The sequence below is a fragment of the Narcine bancroftii genome, chromosome 2, assembly GCF_036971445.1.
Source record: "Narcine bancroftii isolate sNarBan1 chromosome 2, sNarBan1.hap1, whole genome shotgun sequence".
Classification (NCBI taxonomy): Eukaryota; Metazoa; Chordata; class Chondrichthyes; order Torpediniformes; family Narcinidae; genus Narcine; species Narcine bancroftii.
This window is the reverse complement of record NC_091470.1, coordinates 370,779,969-370,793,106: the sequence shown is the minus strand read 5'-3', so window position 1 is coordinate 370,793,106 and position 13,138 is coordinate 370,779,969. Positions and strand designations below refer to the sequence as shown.

Below are 13,138 nucleotides of genomic sequence, written 5' to 3'. Positions count from 1 at the left end.
GTAATTGGGCGGCATGGGCTCATGGGCTGAAATGGCCTGTTACCGTGCTGTATGTCTAAATTTTTTAAAAAGGCAGATAATGATTTGCCATTAGCATTGCCCGGCACCCCTTATAGTCAGAGAGAAGCAAAAGAGAGTCCCTTCACAGATACTAAGTGTCTGTGGATTCAACTCCAGTAGTCCAGCAGCCTCTGCACCCACACAATTCCCAGTTCGTTTAAACCATGATCTCCAGAACAAAACTTCCATGATGAGGAAGCTTTCAGTGCACGAGACTCTTCGGATGCCCTCCTTGCCCTTAGCATCCTCTTGAATCCCAGTTCCAATAGGTAGTTCTCATGAATGTCACCAGCTGCCCAGAGCCTTGCGTGAGTCCTTTGACCTCAGGTCACCACCAGCAGCCTGCGGTCAATGAGGATTCCTCACCTGCAAGTCGCCAACAGCTTCCTGCATGTGTTCGTCCTTCAGCCACAGACAGCCTTGCTGGTCCACTGCTGTGGTCACCATCCTTAGCATCATCTCTGCTTCTCCTCGACTGGAGGGGTGGTGGGTGTTGTTCCCGTTATATGCCCTGGGCAGGTCCGCTGCTACCTCTCAGCAACCCCTCAAGACTGCCGCTGAATTAATGTTTCGCCATCTTGAGCCCAGACACCATGATCACAGGATTTTAAATAAAACACCATCGGCTCCTTTAACAGGCCGTTTAAACCCTGTACGGAGCAGGTGGCAGGATTGGGTGGTACCTGTAGGACCCTAAAAGGGAGTGAATGTCTCTGCTCCTTTCTCTCCCCGGGTTGCATGAGCAGCAGCTCCAACAGTACCGCCATTTTTTGTATATTAGAAACCTATGGTATCTTGTCTGAGATGATAATTTCTATTGGAAGGTGAGACTGAATAAGCTAGGTCTTGTTTCCCCAGAACAGAGATTGAGATGTACGGAACATTCAGGGGTTGGAGTAGAGTCTAAGAAATGTTTCCTCATAGAACCAAAGAACCATTCATCATAACAGCACAGAAAACAGGCCATTTGGCCCCTTAGGTCTGTGCCAACCATCATCTCCCTAGTCCCACTGCTCTGCTCTCATTCCATAACCCCCCCCAGACCTCTCCCATTCATGTATCTATCCAATTTATTTTTAAAACTCAAGATTGAGTTTGCATTCACCACATCAGATGGCACCTCATTCCACACTCCCACAGTCTCTGAGTGAAGAACTTTCCCCTAATGTTCCCCCAAACCTTTCCCCTTTCAGCTTAAAACTATGACCCCTCGTATTTATTTCCCCCAATTTAAGTAGAAAAAGATACTCACGTCCACTCTATCGGTATAGACATAATAATCTTGTAAACTATCAAATCTGTCCTCATTCTTCTTCACTCCAAAGAATAAAGTCGTAACCTGTTAAATCTTTCCCCGTAACTCAACTCCTGAAGACCTGGCAACATCCTAGTAAATCTTCTCTGCACTCTCTCAATCTTATTGATATCCTTCCTGTAGTTGGGCGACTAGAACTGCACACAATACTCCAAATTTGGCCTCACCAAGTCTTAAACAACTTCAACATAACATCCCAACTCCTATACAGGTGCCTAACCTTTTATCTGGGATTCCAAAATCTGGTAACCTCCAAAAACCGACACTTTTTTTGGTAGATGACATTTGCTGATCAAAGATGGAGTTTGGCATCAAACATGACCCAACGCGATCCTCGTTCAACTCCCGTATATCCCATTGTGTTCCACTTCTTTATAAGTGTCTGCGAATCGTCTATACCAATGCCCGTCCAGCGTCACGGCACTTTCAGTCAGCCCGGCAGCGGCTCAACGACCATTGTCATTACCCATTATTTCCCATACAGCTGAAACTGCTGCATCAGGGGGCCGTTCTCCTGGTGCTGGTACAGTGGGGCCTGGGGGAGGGGTGGAGAGACTGCAGCGTGACTTGGGCGGGCTTAAAGGGACAGAAATCAAAATTGTTCCAAAATCCTCAAGATTCTGAATGACAGCAGGTGTCCAGTCTCAATGATCCTTGATAAAAGGCTAAGCACCTGTACAAAATACTTTGATTTATAAAGGCTAAGATACTAAAAAACTTCCTTTACAACTCTGTCTCCCTGCGACACCACCTTCAGGGAATAATGCATTTGCATTCCCAGATCTTTCTGCTCCTCCACACTCCTCAGTGCCCGATCATTTACTGCGTACGTCCTTGGTTTGCCCTTCCATAGTGCAATATCTCACACTTGTCTGCATTAAACTCCATCTGCCATTTTTTTGGGCCATTCTCCCATTTGGTCCAGATTTATCTGTAAGCTTTGAAAATCTTCCTCACTGTCTACAACACCTATCTTTGGGTCATCAGCAAACTTGCTGATCCAATTCACTACATTATCATCCAGATCATTGATATGGACAAGAAACAACAATGGTCCCAACACAGATCCCTGAGGCACACCAGTTGTCACAGGCGTCCAGTCTGAGAAGCAACCATCCACTACCACTCTTTGTTTTCTCCCACACAGCCGATTTTGAATCTGGTTTACCACTTCCCTTGAATAACCTCACTCGTGGCTAAGAACATTTTGAATATATCTGCCAGAGTCCCTGCAATTTCTACACTAGTCTCCCTCAAGGTCCGAGGGAATATCATGTCAGGCCCAGGTGATTTATCTACCTTTATTCACTGTAAGGCAACAAGCTCCTCCTCCTCCTTAATCTCCAAATTTGTTTCCCTTCCTTCCTTATGCACTAGGCCAGTTTCCTGAGTAAATACTGAGGCAAAAAAAATGTTTAAGATCTCCCCCATTACGTGTCTCTACACATAGACGACCACTCTGATCTTCTAGGGGACCAATTTTGTCCCTTAATATCCTTTTACTCTTAATATATTTGTAGAAACCCTCCTTCTTCTTAACCAGATCGCCAATATCCCTTGAAAACCAGGGTTCCCTCTGCCTGTTAACTTTGCCTTTAATTCTAACTGGAACATGCAAACTCTGCGCTTTCAAGATTTCGCTCTTGAAGGCCTTCCTCTTACCTAATACATTCTTGCCATAAAAAATTATCCCAATCCACTCTTCCTGGATCCTTTCTCATTTCAACAAAATTAGCCTTTCTCCAATTTAGAATCTCAGCCTGAGGACCAGACCCATCCTTATCCATAATTAACTTGGAGCTAATGACATTATGGTCACTGGACCCAAAATATTCACCTATACATACATCTGTCACCTGACTTGTCTGGTTCCCTAATAAGAGTTCCAGTATTGCACCCTCTCTTGTTGGCTCCCCTATATATTGATTTAGAAAACTTTCCTGAACACATTTCACAAACTCAGGCCATCCAGCCCTTTCACACTATGGGATTCCCAGTCAATATTTGAGAAGTAAAAATCTCCTGCTATCACAACATTCTGCTTCTTACATCGGTCTGCTATCTCTCCACAGATTTTCTCCTCCAATTCTCTCTGACTATTGGGTGGTCTATAATACAATCCTTTATTTTATTTCTTTTTTTTTGAGGGAGGGAGGGGGTTGGGAGGGGAGGGGGGGAGAGAGGGACCTGGAGAGATTGATGTTCGGAGCCCCGGTCAGCGGCGCCCAAGCAGCGGCTTCTTCCAGGAGAGCGAGAGGGACTGGACATGTCCAGGCGGAAACAATCCAAGCCTCGGGCTGTGAAAGGTGAGCCTCTGCTGCCCGTCTTGGCGAGGAGGGGGGGGTGATGGAAAGGAGCAGTGGACTTTTTTCTCTCTCTCTCTCCCCCCCCCCCCCCCATCTCCATACAATCGTGTCAGTGTGGTCACACCTTTCCCATTCCTCAGCTCCACCCATATGGCCTCTGTCGACAAACCCTCCTGGCTGTCCTGACTTTGCACAACTGAGATAATTTCCCTGACTAGCAAGGCCACTCTTCCCCTTTTCATCCCTCCCTCTCTATCATGTCTGAAGCACGGAACCCAGGAACATTAAGATGCCAGTCCTGCCCCTCCTGCAACCAAGTCTCACGAACAGCAATACTGTTATAATCCTACATATCAATCAATGCCCTAAGATCAGGGGAAGCTCATACAGACACGGGAGAACATATAACCCCTTATAGACAGAGCTGGATTCGTCCCCCGGTTGCTGGCACTTCAATAGGGTTGCACTGACCATCACACTAACGAGCTACCCTTTTGAAATATTTACTCCTCTTACTCCTACTCCTTCTAGAACAGTGGTTCCCAACCTTTTTCTTCCAACTCACATTTTTCTCTTTGGCTTGGCTTCGCGGACGAAGATTTATGGAGGGGTAATGTCCACGTCAGCTGTAGGCTCGTTTGTGGCTGACAAGTCAGATGCGGGACAGGCAGACACGGTTGCAGCGGTAGCAAGGGAAAATTGGTGAGTTGGGGTTGGGTGTTGGGTTTTTCCTCCTTTGTCTTTTGTCAGTGAGGTGGGCTCTGCGGTCTTCTTCAAAGGAGGTTGCTGCCCGCCGATCTGTGAGGCGCCAAGATGCACGGTTGGAGGCGAGATCAGCCCACTGGCAGGGGTCAATGGGGCAGGCACCAAGAGATTTCTTTAGGCAGTCCTTGTACCTCTTCTTTGGTGCACCTCTGTCACGGTGGCCAGTGGAGAGCTCACCATATAACACGATCTTGGGAAGGCGATGGTCCTCCATTCTGGAGACGTGACCCACCCAGCGCAGTTGGATCTTCAGCAGCGTGGATTCGATGGTATCGGCCTCTGCCATCTCGAGTACTTCGATGTTGGAGATGAAGTCGCTCCAATGAATGTTGAGGATGGAGCGGAGTCAACGCTGGTGGAAGCGTTCTAGGAGCTGTAGGTGATGCCAGTAGAGGACCCATGATTCGGAGCCGAACAGGAGTGTGGGTATGACAACGGCTCTGTATACGCTAATCTTTGTGAGGTTTTTCAGTTGATATTTTTTCCAGACTCTTTTGTGTAGTCTTTCAAAGGCACTATTTGCCTTGGCGCATCCGTTGTCTATCTCGTTGTCGATCCTTGCATCCGATGAAATGGTGCAGTCGAGATAGGTAAACTGGTTGAGCGTTTTGAGTTTTGTGTGCCCGATGGAGATGTGGGGGGACTGGCTGATGGAGGACCTCAGTTTTCTTCAGGCTGACACTCACATACCACTTTAAGTATTCCCTATGCCATAGGTGCTTTGTGATTAGTAAGGGATTGCTTAAAGTGGGATGTGGGTGGGAAGAAAATTTGAAAACCACTGTTTTAATCATGTCTAATTGACTTGTTATGTGCACGGTTTCAGAACTCCAAAGGAAATGGGCCAATGACAATTTTTCTCAAGCAAAATATTTTGGTAACAATTGGGTCCAGAGCAGTGATTCTCAACCTTCCCTTCCCACTCACATCCCACCTTAAGCAATCCCTTACTAATCACAGAGCACTAATGACATAGAGAATACTTAAAGTGGGATGTGAGTGGGAAGAAAAAGGTTGGGAACCACTGCTCTAGAACATGACTTTTCCATGTAGAGTCCAGAGCAGTTACAGTTATACAGTGTTGGAGATGAAGAGGCTGGGAGGGGGTGACAAAGATAGAGAACTGTCTCAGGGTTATTAGGGGTAACAGAGGAAGTAGGAATTAAGAGAGATAGAGGGGGCATTGGGCTGGAGGGAGGTCATAGAGATACATAAGACAGCAGGTCTGGTGGGAAGTTGCAAAGATAGGGAAGAGTGCTGTAAAAACACAATGCTGGAGAAATTCAGTAGGTCAAACAGTGTACTTTATTGTAGCAAAGATAGTTACATCACCCATGTGGTAAGGTGAGCTTTTGCCATATTGGCCTTCATAAATCAAAGTATTGAGTACAGGAGTTGGGATGTTATAGCAAAGTTGTAGAAGACATTGGTGAGGCCAAATTTGGAGTATTGTGTGCAGTTTTGGTCACCTTATCAAAGATTGAAAGAGCACAGAAAAGATTTACTAGGACATTGCCGGAAATTCAGGAACTGAGTTACAAGGAAAGGTTAAACAGATTAGGACTTTATTCCTTGGAGCACAGAATGAGGGGAGATTTGATAGAGGAATATAAAATTTTGATAGGCAGAGATAATGCATGTAGGCATTTTCCATTGAGACTTGCTGAGATGCAAACCAGAGGACATGGGTTAAGGTCAAAGGGAAAAAGTTTAAGGGGAATATTAAAGGGAGTTTCTTCACACAGAGGGTAGAACTATAGAACATTACAGCATAGAAAACCTATTAGTGGGAGCGTGGAATGCACTCAATATTGACATTTCAGAAAAATTTGAACAGGTACATGAATAGGAGGGGTATGGAGGGCTGTGGACTGGGTGCAGGTCAGCCAGGAGATTGGAGAAATTCCCAGGATCATCTAGAAAATGGCACCATGGGATCAGAAAAGAGACAGCATCACAAGTTGAAGCCTCATCTGAAAGACACTGCACTGGAATATTTGGAATGCACTTTAAAAAAATGTTTAAAATTTTTCTCACTGCGAACCACATCAATCAAAATACACACAAACATTTCCCTCTTAAATATACACAGTGGCATTTTCTCCCCTTTTTTCCCCCTTCCCTTCACACCCCCCTCCAAACCCATTAAATGTTCAACATACACAATACAATAAAACCATTAAACAATGTCATCACCAATGAAAATAAACAAGAAAATTGTGTCATCTACTTTTACACACTGGATCAAGTTGTTTTGTCTTCTTATCATTTTAGGGGGTGGAGGTCCGAGGCAAGCCCTCTCTATTGTGTTCCATGTACGGTTCCCAAATTTGTTCAAATAATGTGACTTTATTTTTTAAATTATATGTTATTTTTTCCAATGGAATACATTTATTCATTTCCATGTACCATTGCTGTATTCTCAGGCTCTCTTCTGATTTCCAAGTTGACATGATACATTTTTTTGCTACAGCTAAGGCTATCATAATGAATCTTTTTTCCGCTTCATCCAGTTTGAGGCCTAATTCTTTACTTCTTATATTACTTTGAAGAAAGATCTTTGGAGTTTTTGGTATGTTGCTTTTTGTGATTTTATTTTATACCAGATTTAGATCTTCCCAAAACTTTTTTACTTTCTCACATGCCCAAATTGCACTGTTGTTTCCGTTTCCTTCTTACAGCGAAAACATCTGTCTGATACTGTTGGATCCCATTTATTTAACTTTTGGGGGATGATATATAACCTGTGTAACCAATTATACTGTATCACGCGTAACATTGTGTTTACTATATTCTTCATAGTTCCAGAGCATAACTTTTCCCATGTTTCATTTCTTATCTTTATGTTTAAATCTTTTTCCCATTTTTGTTTGGGTTTATAGCTTATTTCATCATTTTCCTTCTCTTGGAGCTCGATGTACATGTTCATTATAAATCTTTTAATTATCATTGTGTCTGTAATCACATATTCAAAGCTGCTTCCTTCTGGTAATCTCAGTCTGTTTCCCAATTTATCCTTTAAGTAGGCTTTCAGTTGATGGTATGCAAACATTGTTCCATGAGTTATTCCATATTTGTACTTCATTTGTTCAAATGTTAATAAATTATTTCCCAAAAAACAATTTTCTATTCTTTTAATTCCTTTTCTCTCCCATTTTCTAAAGGAAAGGTTATCTATTGTAAATGGGATTAGCTGATTTTGCATCAATAATAATTTTGGTATTTGGTAATTTGTTTTTTTCCTTTCTAAGTGAATCTTCTTCCATATATTGAGTAAATGATGCAGTACTGCTGAGCTTTTATATTGCACCAGCTTTTCATCCTCTGGTACCTTCTCCCCTATTTTATCTAATTCTATCTTAGTCCAATCTGGTTTTTCCCTTGTCTGATAAAAATCTGGTAAACACCTTAAGTGTGCTGTTCTATAATAATTTTTAAAGTTTGGTAACTGCAAACCACCTTGTTTGTACCTCTCTGTTAATTTATCTAACACTACTCTTGGTTTCCCCCCCCTTTGCACAAGAATTTCCTTATTATTCTCTTTAGTTCATTAAAGAATTTCTCTGTTAAGGGAATTGGTAACGATTGAAATAAGTATTGAATCCTTGAGAAGACATTCATTTTAATGAAATTCTTTCCAATGTTCTAAGTCTCCCTGTAATTTCTTCATTAATGGCTGATAATTCAATTTATACAGGTGGCTTAAATTATTATCTAGTCTAATACCTAGCTATCGGATTGCTTGTGTTTGCCATTTAAATGGTGATTCTTTTTTAAATTCTGTATAATCCGCATTACTCATTGGCATCACTTCACTTTTATTTGCGTTGATCTTGTACCCTGATATTTCTCCATATTCCTTCAATTTCTTATGTAATTCTTTTATTGATATTTCTAGTTCTGTTAGGTATACTATGATGTCATCTGCAAATAAACTGATTTTATACTCCTTCTCCTTTATTTTTATCCCTTTTATTTTATTTTCTGATCTTATCAGTTCTGCCAATGGTTCTATTGCTAAAGTGAACAATGAGGGGGATAGTGGACATCCCTGTCTAGTTGACCTAATTAATTTAAATTGGTTTGATACATATCCATTTACTGTCACCTTTGCCAATGGTCCATTATATAATGCTTTAATCCAATTAATATATTTTTCTGATAGATTGAACCTCTGTAATACTTTGAATAAATAATTCCATTCTACCCTGTCAAAGGCTTTTTCTGCATCTAAAGCAACAGCCACTGTTGGCATCTTATTTCCTTGAACTGCATGAATTAAATTAATAAATTTACAGCCATTATCCGCTGTTCGTCTTTTCTTAATAAATACAGTTTGATCTCGTTTTACTATTTTTGGTACACAGTCGGCCAATCTGTTTGCTAATAATTTTGCTATTATCTTATAATCTGAGTTAAGTAGAGATATTGGTCTATATGATGCTGGTGTTAGTGGATCCTTCCCTGTCTTTGGTATTACTGTAATTATTGCTGTCTTACATGAATCTGGCAAGTTTTGTGTTTCTTCTATCTGGTTCATTACTTCCAGGAGAGGAGGAATTAATAACTCCTTAAATGTTTTATAGAATTCTATTGGGAATCCATCCTCTCCAGGCGTTTTATTGTTCAGCAGCTTTTTTAATATATCCTGTATTTCCTCTATTTCAAATGGTTTTATCAACTTGTTTTGCTCCTCTTCTTGCAATTTTGGCAGTTCATTTTTAGCTAAAAACTCTTCTATTTTGTCTTCTTTCCCCTCGTTCTCAGTTTGGGTATAATTGTTCGTAAAATTCCTTAAAGTTCTCATTAATCTCTATTGGATTATATGTAATTTGTTTGTCCTTTTTCCTTGAGGCCAATACAACTCTTTTAGCTTGTTCTGTTTCAAGTTGCCAGGCTAATATTTTCTGCGTTTTTTCTCATAGCTCATAATACTTATGCTTTATTTCCATTATGTTTTTCTCTACCTTATACATTTGTAACGTTTCGTATTTTATTTTTTGTCCACCAATTCTCTTTTTGTTATATCATCCCTTGTTGCTAGTTCTTTTTCTGTGCTTACCATCTCCCTTTCCAGCTGTTCTATTTCCCGATTGTAGTCCTTTTTCGTCTTAGTTACATAACTTATTATCTGCCCTCTAATGAAGGCTTTCATAACATCCCATAATATAAATTTTTCTTTCACTGATTCCGTATTTATTTCAAAGTACATTTTAATTTGGCGTTCAATAAATTCTCTAAATTCCTGTCTTTTAAGTAGCATGCATTTTAATCTCCATCTATATGTTCTTGGTGGGATGTCCTCTAGTTCTATTGCTAATAACAGGGGTGAGTGATCAGATATCAATCTAGCTTTATATTCAGTTTTCCTAACTCTCCCTTGAATATGGATGACAACAAAAACATATCAATCCTTGAGTATATTTTATGCCTACTCGAATAATATGAGTATTCCTTCTCCCTTGGGTGCTGTCTCCTCCATATATCCATAAGTTTCATTTCCTGCATTGATTTAACCATAACTTTGGCCACTTTATTCTTTTTGCTAGTCTTTTGTCCAGTTTTATCCAACATTGGGTCTAAATTAAGGTTAAAATCCCCTCCTGTCAATATATTCCCTGCGTATCTACAATCTTCAAAAAAATATCCTGGATAAACTTTTGATCCTCTTCATTAGGTGCATATATATTGATCAAATTCCAGAATTCTGAATAGATCCTGCTGGATCTATTATTTCCTCCTTTATTTTGATTGGTACATTTTTATTAATTAATATAGCTACTCCTCTAGCTTTTGAATTATATGATGCTGCCGCTACGTGTCCTACCCAGTCTCTCCTTAATTTATTATGTTCCACTTCAGTTAGATGCATTTCCTGTACAAATGCTATATCTATTTTTTTCTTTTTTTCAGGAAATTTAATAGCATTTTTCATTTAATTTGGTTATGTATTCCATTAATATTTATAGTCATATAGTTCAACATGGCCATCTCATACTCTATTTACACCTCATTTCCGCTTCCTCACCACCACCTCCCCCCTTTTCCCCATTTTCATCTGTTTTCCCTTTTTGAACTCAATATATGACACTTTTAAAACATAAAATACTTCAACAATTCCCACATCTAAAATTCCCTGAACCCCAAATGTCCCCCCCTCTCTGAGTTGCCCCTTGGCCCTTTCCGGGCAACCACAACTCCCCTCTCAATTTGGATTGTGAACCCACTCACAAGTGTCAACTGATTTCGCAGTGACAGTTATTCTCCCCCACCCAACTCCCTCCAGAAAACTTTTATCTTCACATATAACAAAGCTCACCCTAATTTTTTCCCCCTTACTTCCTTTCTTCCCTTTTTTCCCCTTCTTTAGTTCTTACTTATACATTATTTTTACATCTTTATATGTAGCTTGTCGTCATTCTTCATTCTTGTTACATTTCTTCATCTCTCCTTCTGTCCTGCAGGCATTCTGCAAATTCTCATGTTTTCTCCAGATCCAAGAACAGTCTGTTTTGCTCACCGGGGATAAATATTTTAAGCACATCTGGAAATCTTAACATAAATTTATAGCCTTATTTCCATAGGATCGATTTTGCTGCGTTAAACTCCTTCCTCTTTTTTAGGAGTTCAAAACTTATGTCTGGGTATAAAAATATTTTTTGACCCTTGTATTCCAATGGTTTTTTGTCTTCTCTAATTTTATTCCTTGCCCTCTCCAGTATATTTTCTCTTGTTGTGTATCTCAGAAATTGTACTAAAACGGATCTTGGTTTTTGTTGCGTCTGTGGTTTTGGGGCTAGTTTTCTGTGTGCCCTTTCTATTTCCATTCCTTCCTGTATTTCTGGCATTCCCAGGACCTTTGGGATCCATTCTTTTATAAATTCTTTCATATCTTTGCCTTCTTCATCTTCCTTTAGACCCACTATCTTTATGTTGTTTCGCCTACTATAATTTTCCGTTATATGCATCTTCTGAGCTAACAACTCCTGTGACTCTTTAACTTTTTTGTCACTTTCTTCCAATTTCCTTCTTAAGTCATTCATTTCCATTTCTCCAGCCATTTCTCATTCTTCCACATTTTCTAATCTTTTCCCTATTTCTGTCATGAACAGCTCTATTCTACTCACTTCTTCTGTACTTTTCATTTCACTAAATTCTAGTGTCAACCATTCTTTTAATGCTCTCATTTGTTCTTGAAACATTTTTTAAATCTATATACCGTCCATCTATTTTACCTTCTATTTCTCTGTGCAGAGCTTGGTCTTCTTCTGTGTCTGCACCTGTGTTTGTGTCTTTTACTTCTCTTCCCTGTATCTGTATCTCTTCTGACTTTCTTGTTGAGTTGCTTGCCTCACTTTGTTGGACGCCTTCTTGCATGGCTTCTTGTTGTTGGCCCTCTACTTCTGGGCGAGTCATCTGTTGGCCTCTTGTGGCTGTTCTTCTTTCCTATCACTCCCTTTCCTGTCGCTATCCTCTTCCAGCTGAGAACCCTGATGTCGGGCATCCCTCAGCTGGTTGTACTGTGTTAGTTCGCTCCTCAGCTGGGCTTTTAACCTAGTGTGCGCATTGCATATGCGCAACTCCTCGTGCGTGTGCAATTGGGCGCTTCTGTTTGGCTCAGAGAGCCATTTTTGCAGTCCAGCGGTTGGGAGGTCGTGACTCTGAGGAGTCGTCACCAACTTTGGGGAGCGGGCTCTTTTCTCCATGATGGCTCTCTGTTTCTTCATGCAGGTAAGGCCTTCTCCTTTCTCTTCTGGAGTCTTTTCTTCTTTTTTACCCGTTGTTTTTACTTTTTCCTTCTTAGGTGCCATTTTCTTTCTTTTCTCCACAACTTTATCTTTGTTGTGTTTCTTGAACTTTGTATTTTCTTCATTTTATTTCTTATTTTCTGGAGAGGGCTGGTATTCTCCTACCAGCCTCTACTCCATCATGTGACTCCACTGTACTAAAGATTCTTTTGGATTTGTTAGATAAATTATCACACCATCCACAAATAGATTAATTTTATATTTATCCTTCCCAACAGTAATACCTTTAATATTAACTAAAGCAAATAAAGCCGGAGACAATGGACAACCCTGTCTTGTTGACCTTGATGGAGAAATTAATCCATTTGTTACTACCCTAGCTGAGGAATTATTATATAAGGCTTTTACCCATCCAATGAAAGCTGGACAAAATTTAAAATATTCCAAAATTTTAAATAAAAAATGCCATTCAACACGATCAAAAGCTTTTTCTGCATCTAAAGGCACGTTGTTCTCCAGAAGCGTAATTAATTTAACATTATCAGTCGAGTAACAATTTTTAATAAATCCTGCTTGATCTTCATGAATTAATTTTGGTAAATATTTTGCTATCCTATTTGTCAACACTTTAGCTACAATTTTATAATCTATATTTAACAAAGAGATTGGTCTATATGAAGCTACTTTTAATGGATCTCTATCTTTTTTTGGAATAACCGTAATCAATGCTCTAGAAAAAAGATTCCAGAAGAGATGTTTCTGCTGCTTACTCTAATACTTGTCGAAATACCGGAAGTAATAAATCATAAAATTCCTTTTAAAATTCTAGTGTAAATCCATCCTCACCTGGAGATTTCCATATCCCTAAAAGGAGAATCTAACTCTTGAATTTCTAAATCATTCAGAAATAGAATATCAAATCCAGCCAAAAAAGATTCTACTCT

General features: G+C 40.1%; 1 long non-coding RNA gene across 1 annotated transcript in view; it reads right to left on the bottom strand.

The window, feature by feature from the left end:
• The window catches only part of LOC138755864 (uncharacterized), a 55,262-nt gene that overhangs the window by 40,783 nt on the left and 1,341 nt on the right, over positions 1 to 13,138 (bottom strand). The gene's annotated exons all lie outside the window — the stretch shown is intronic.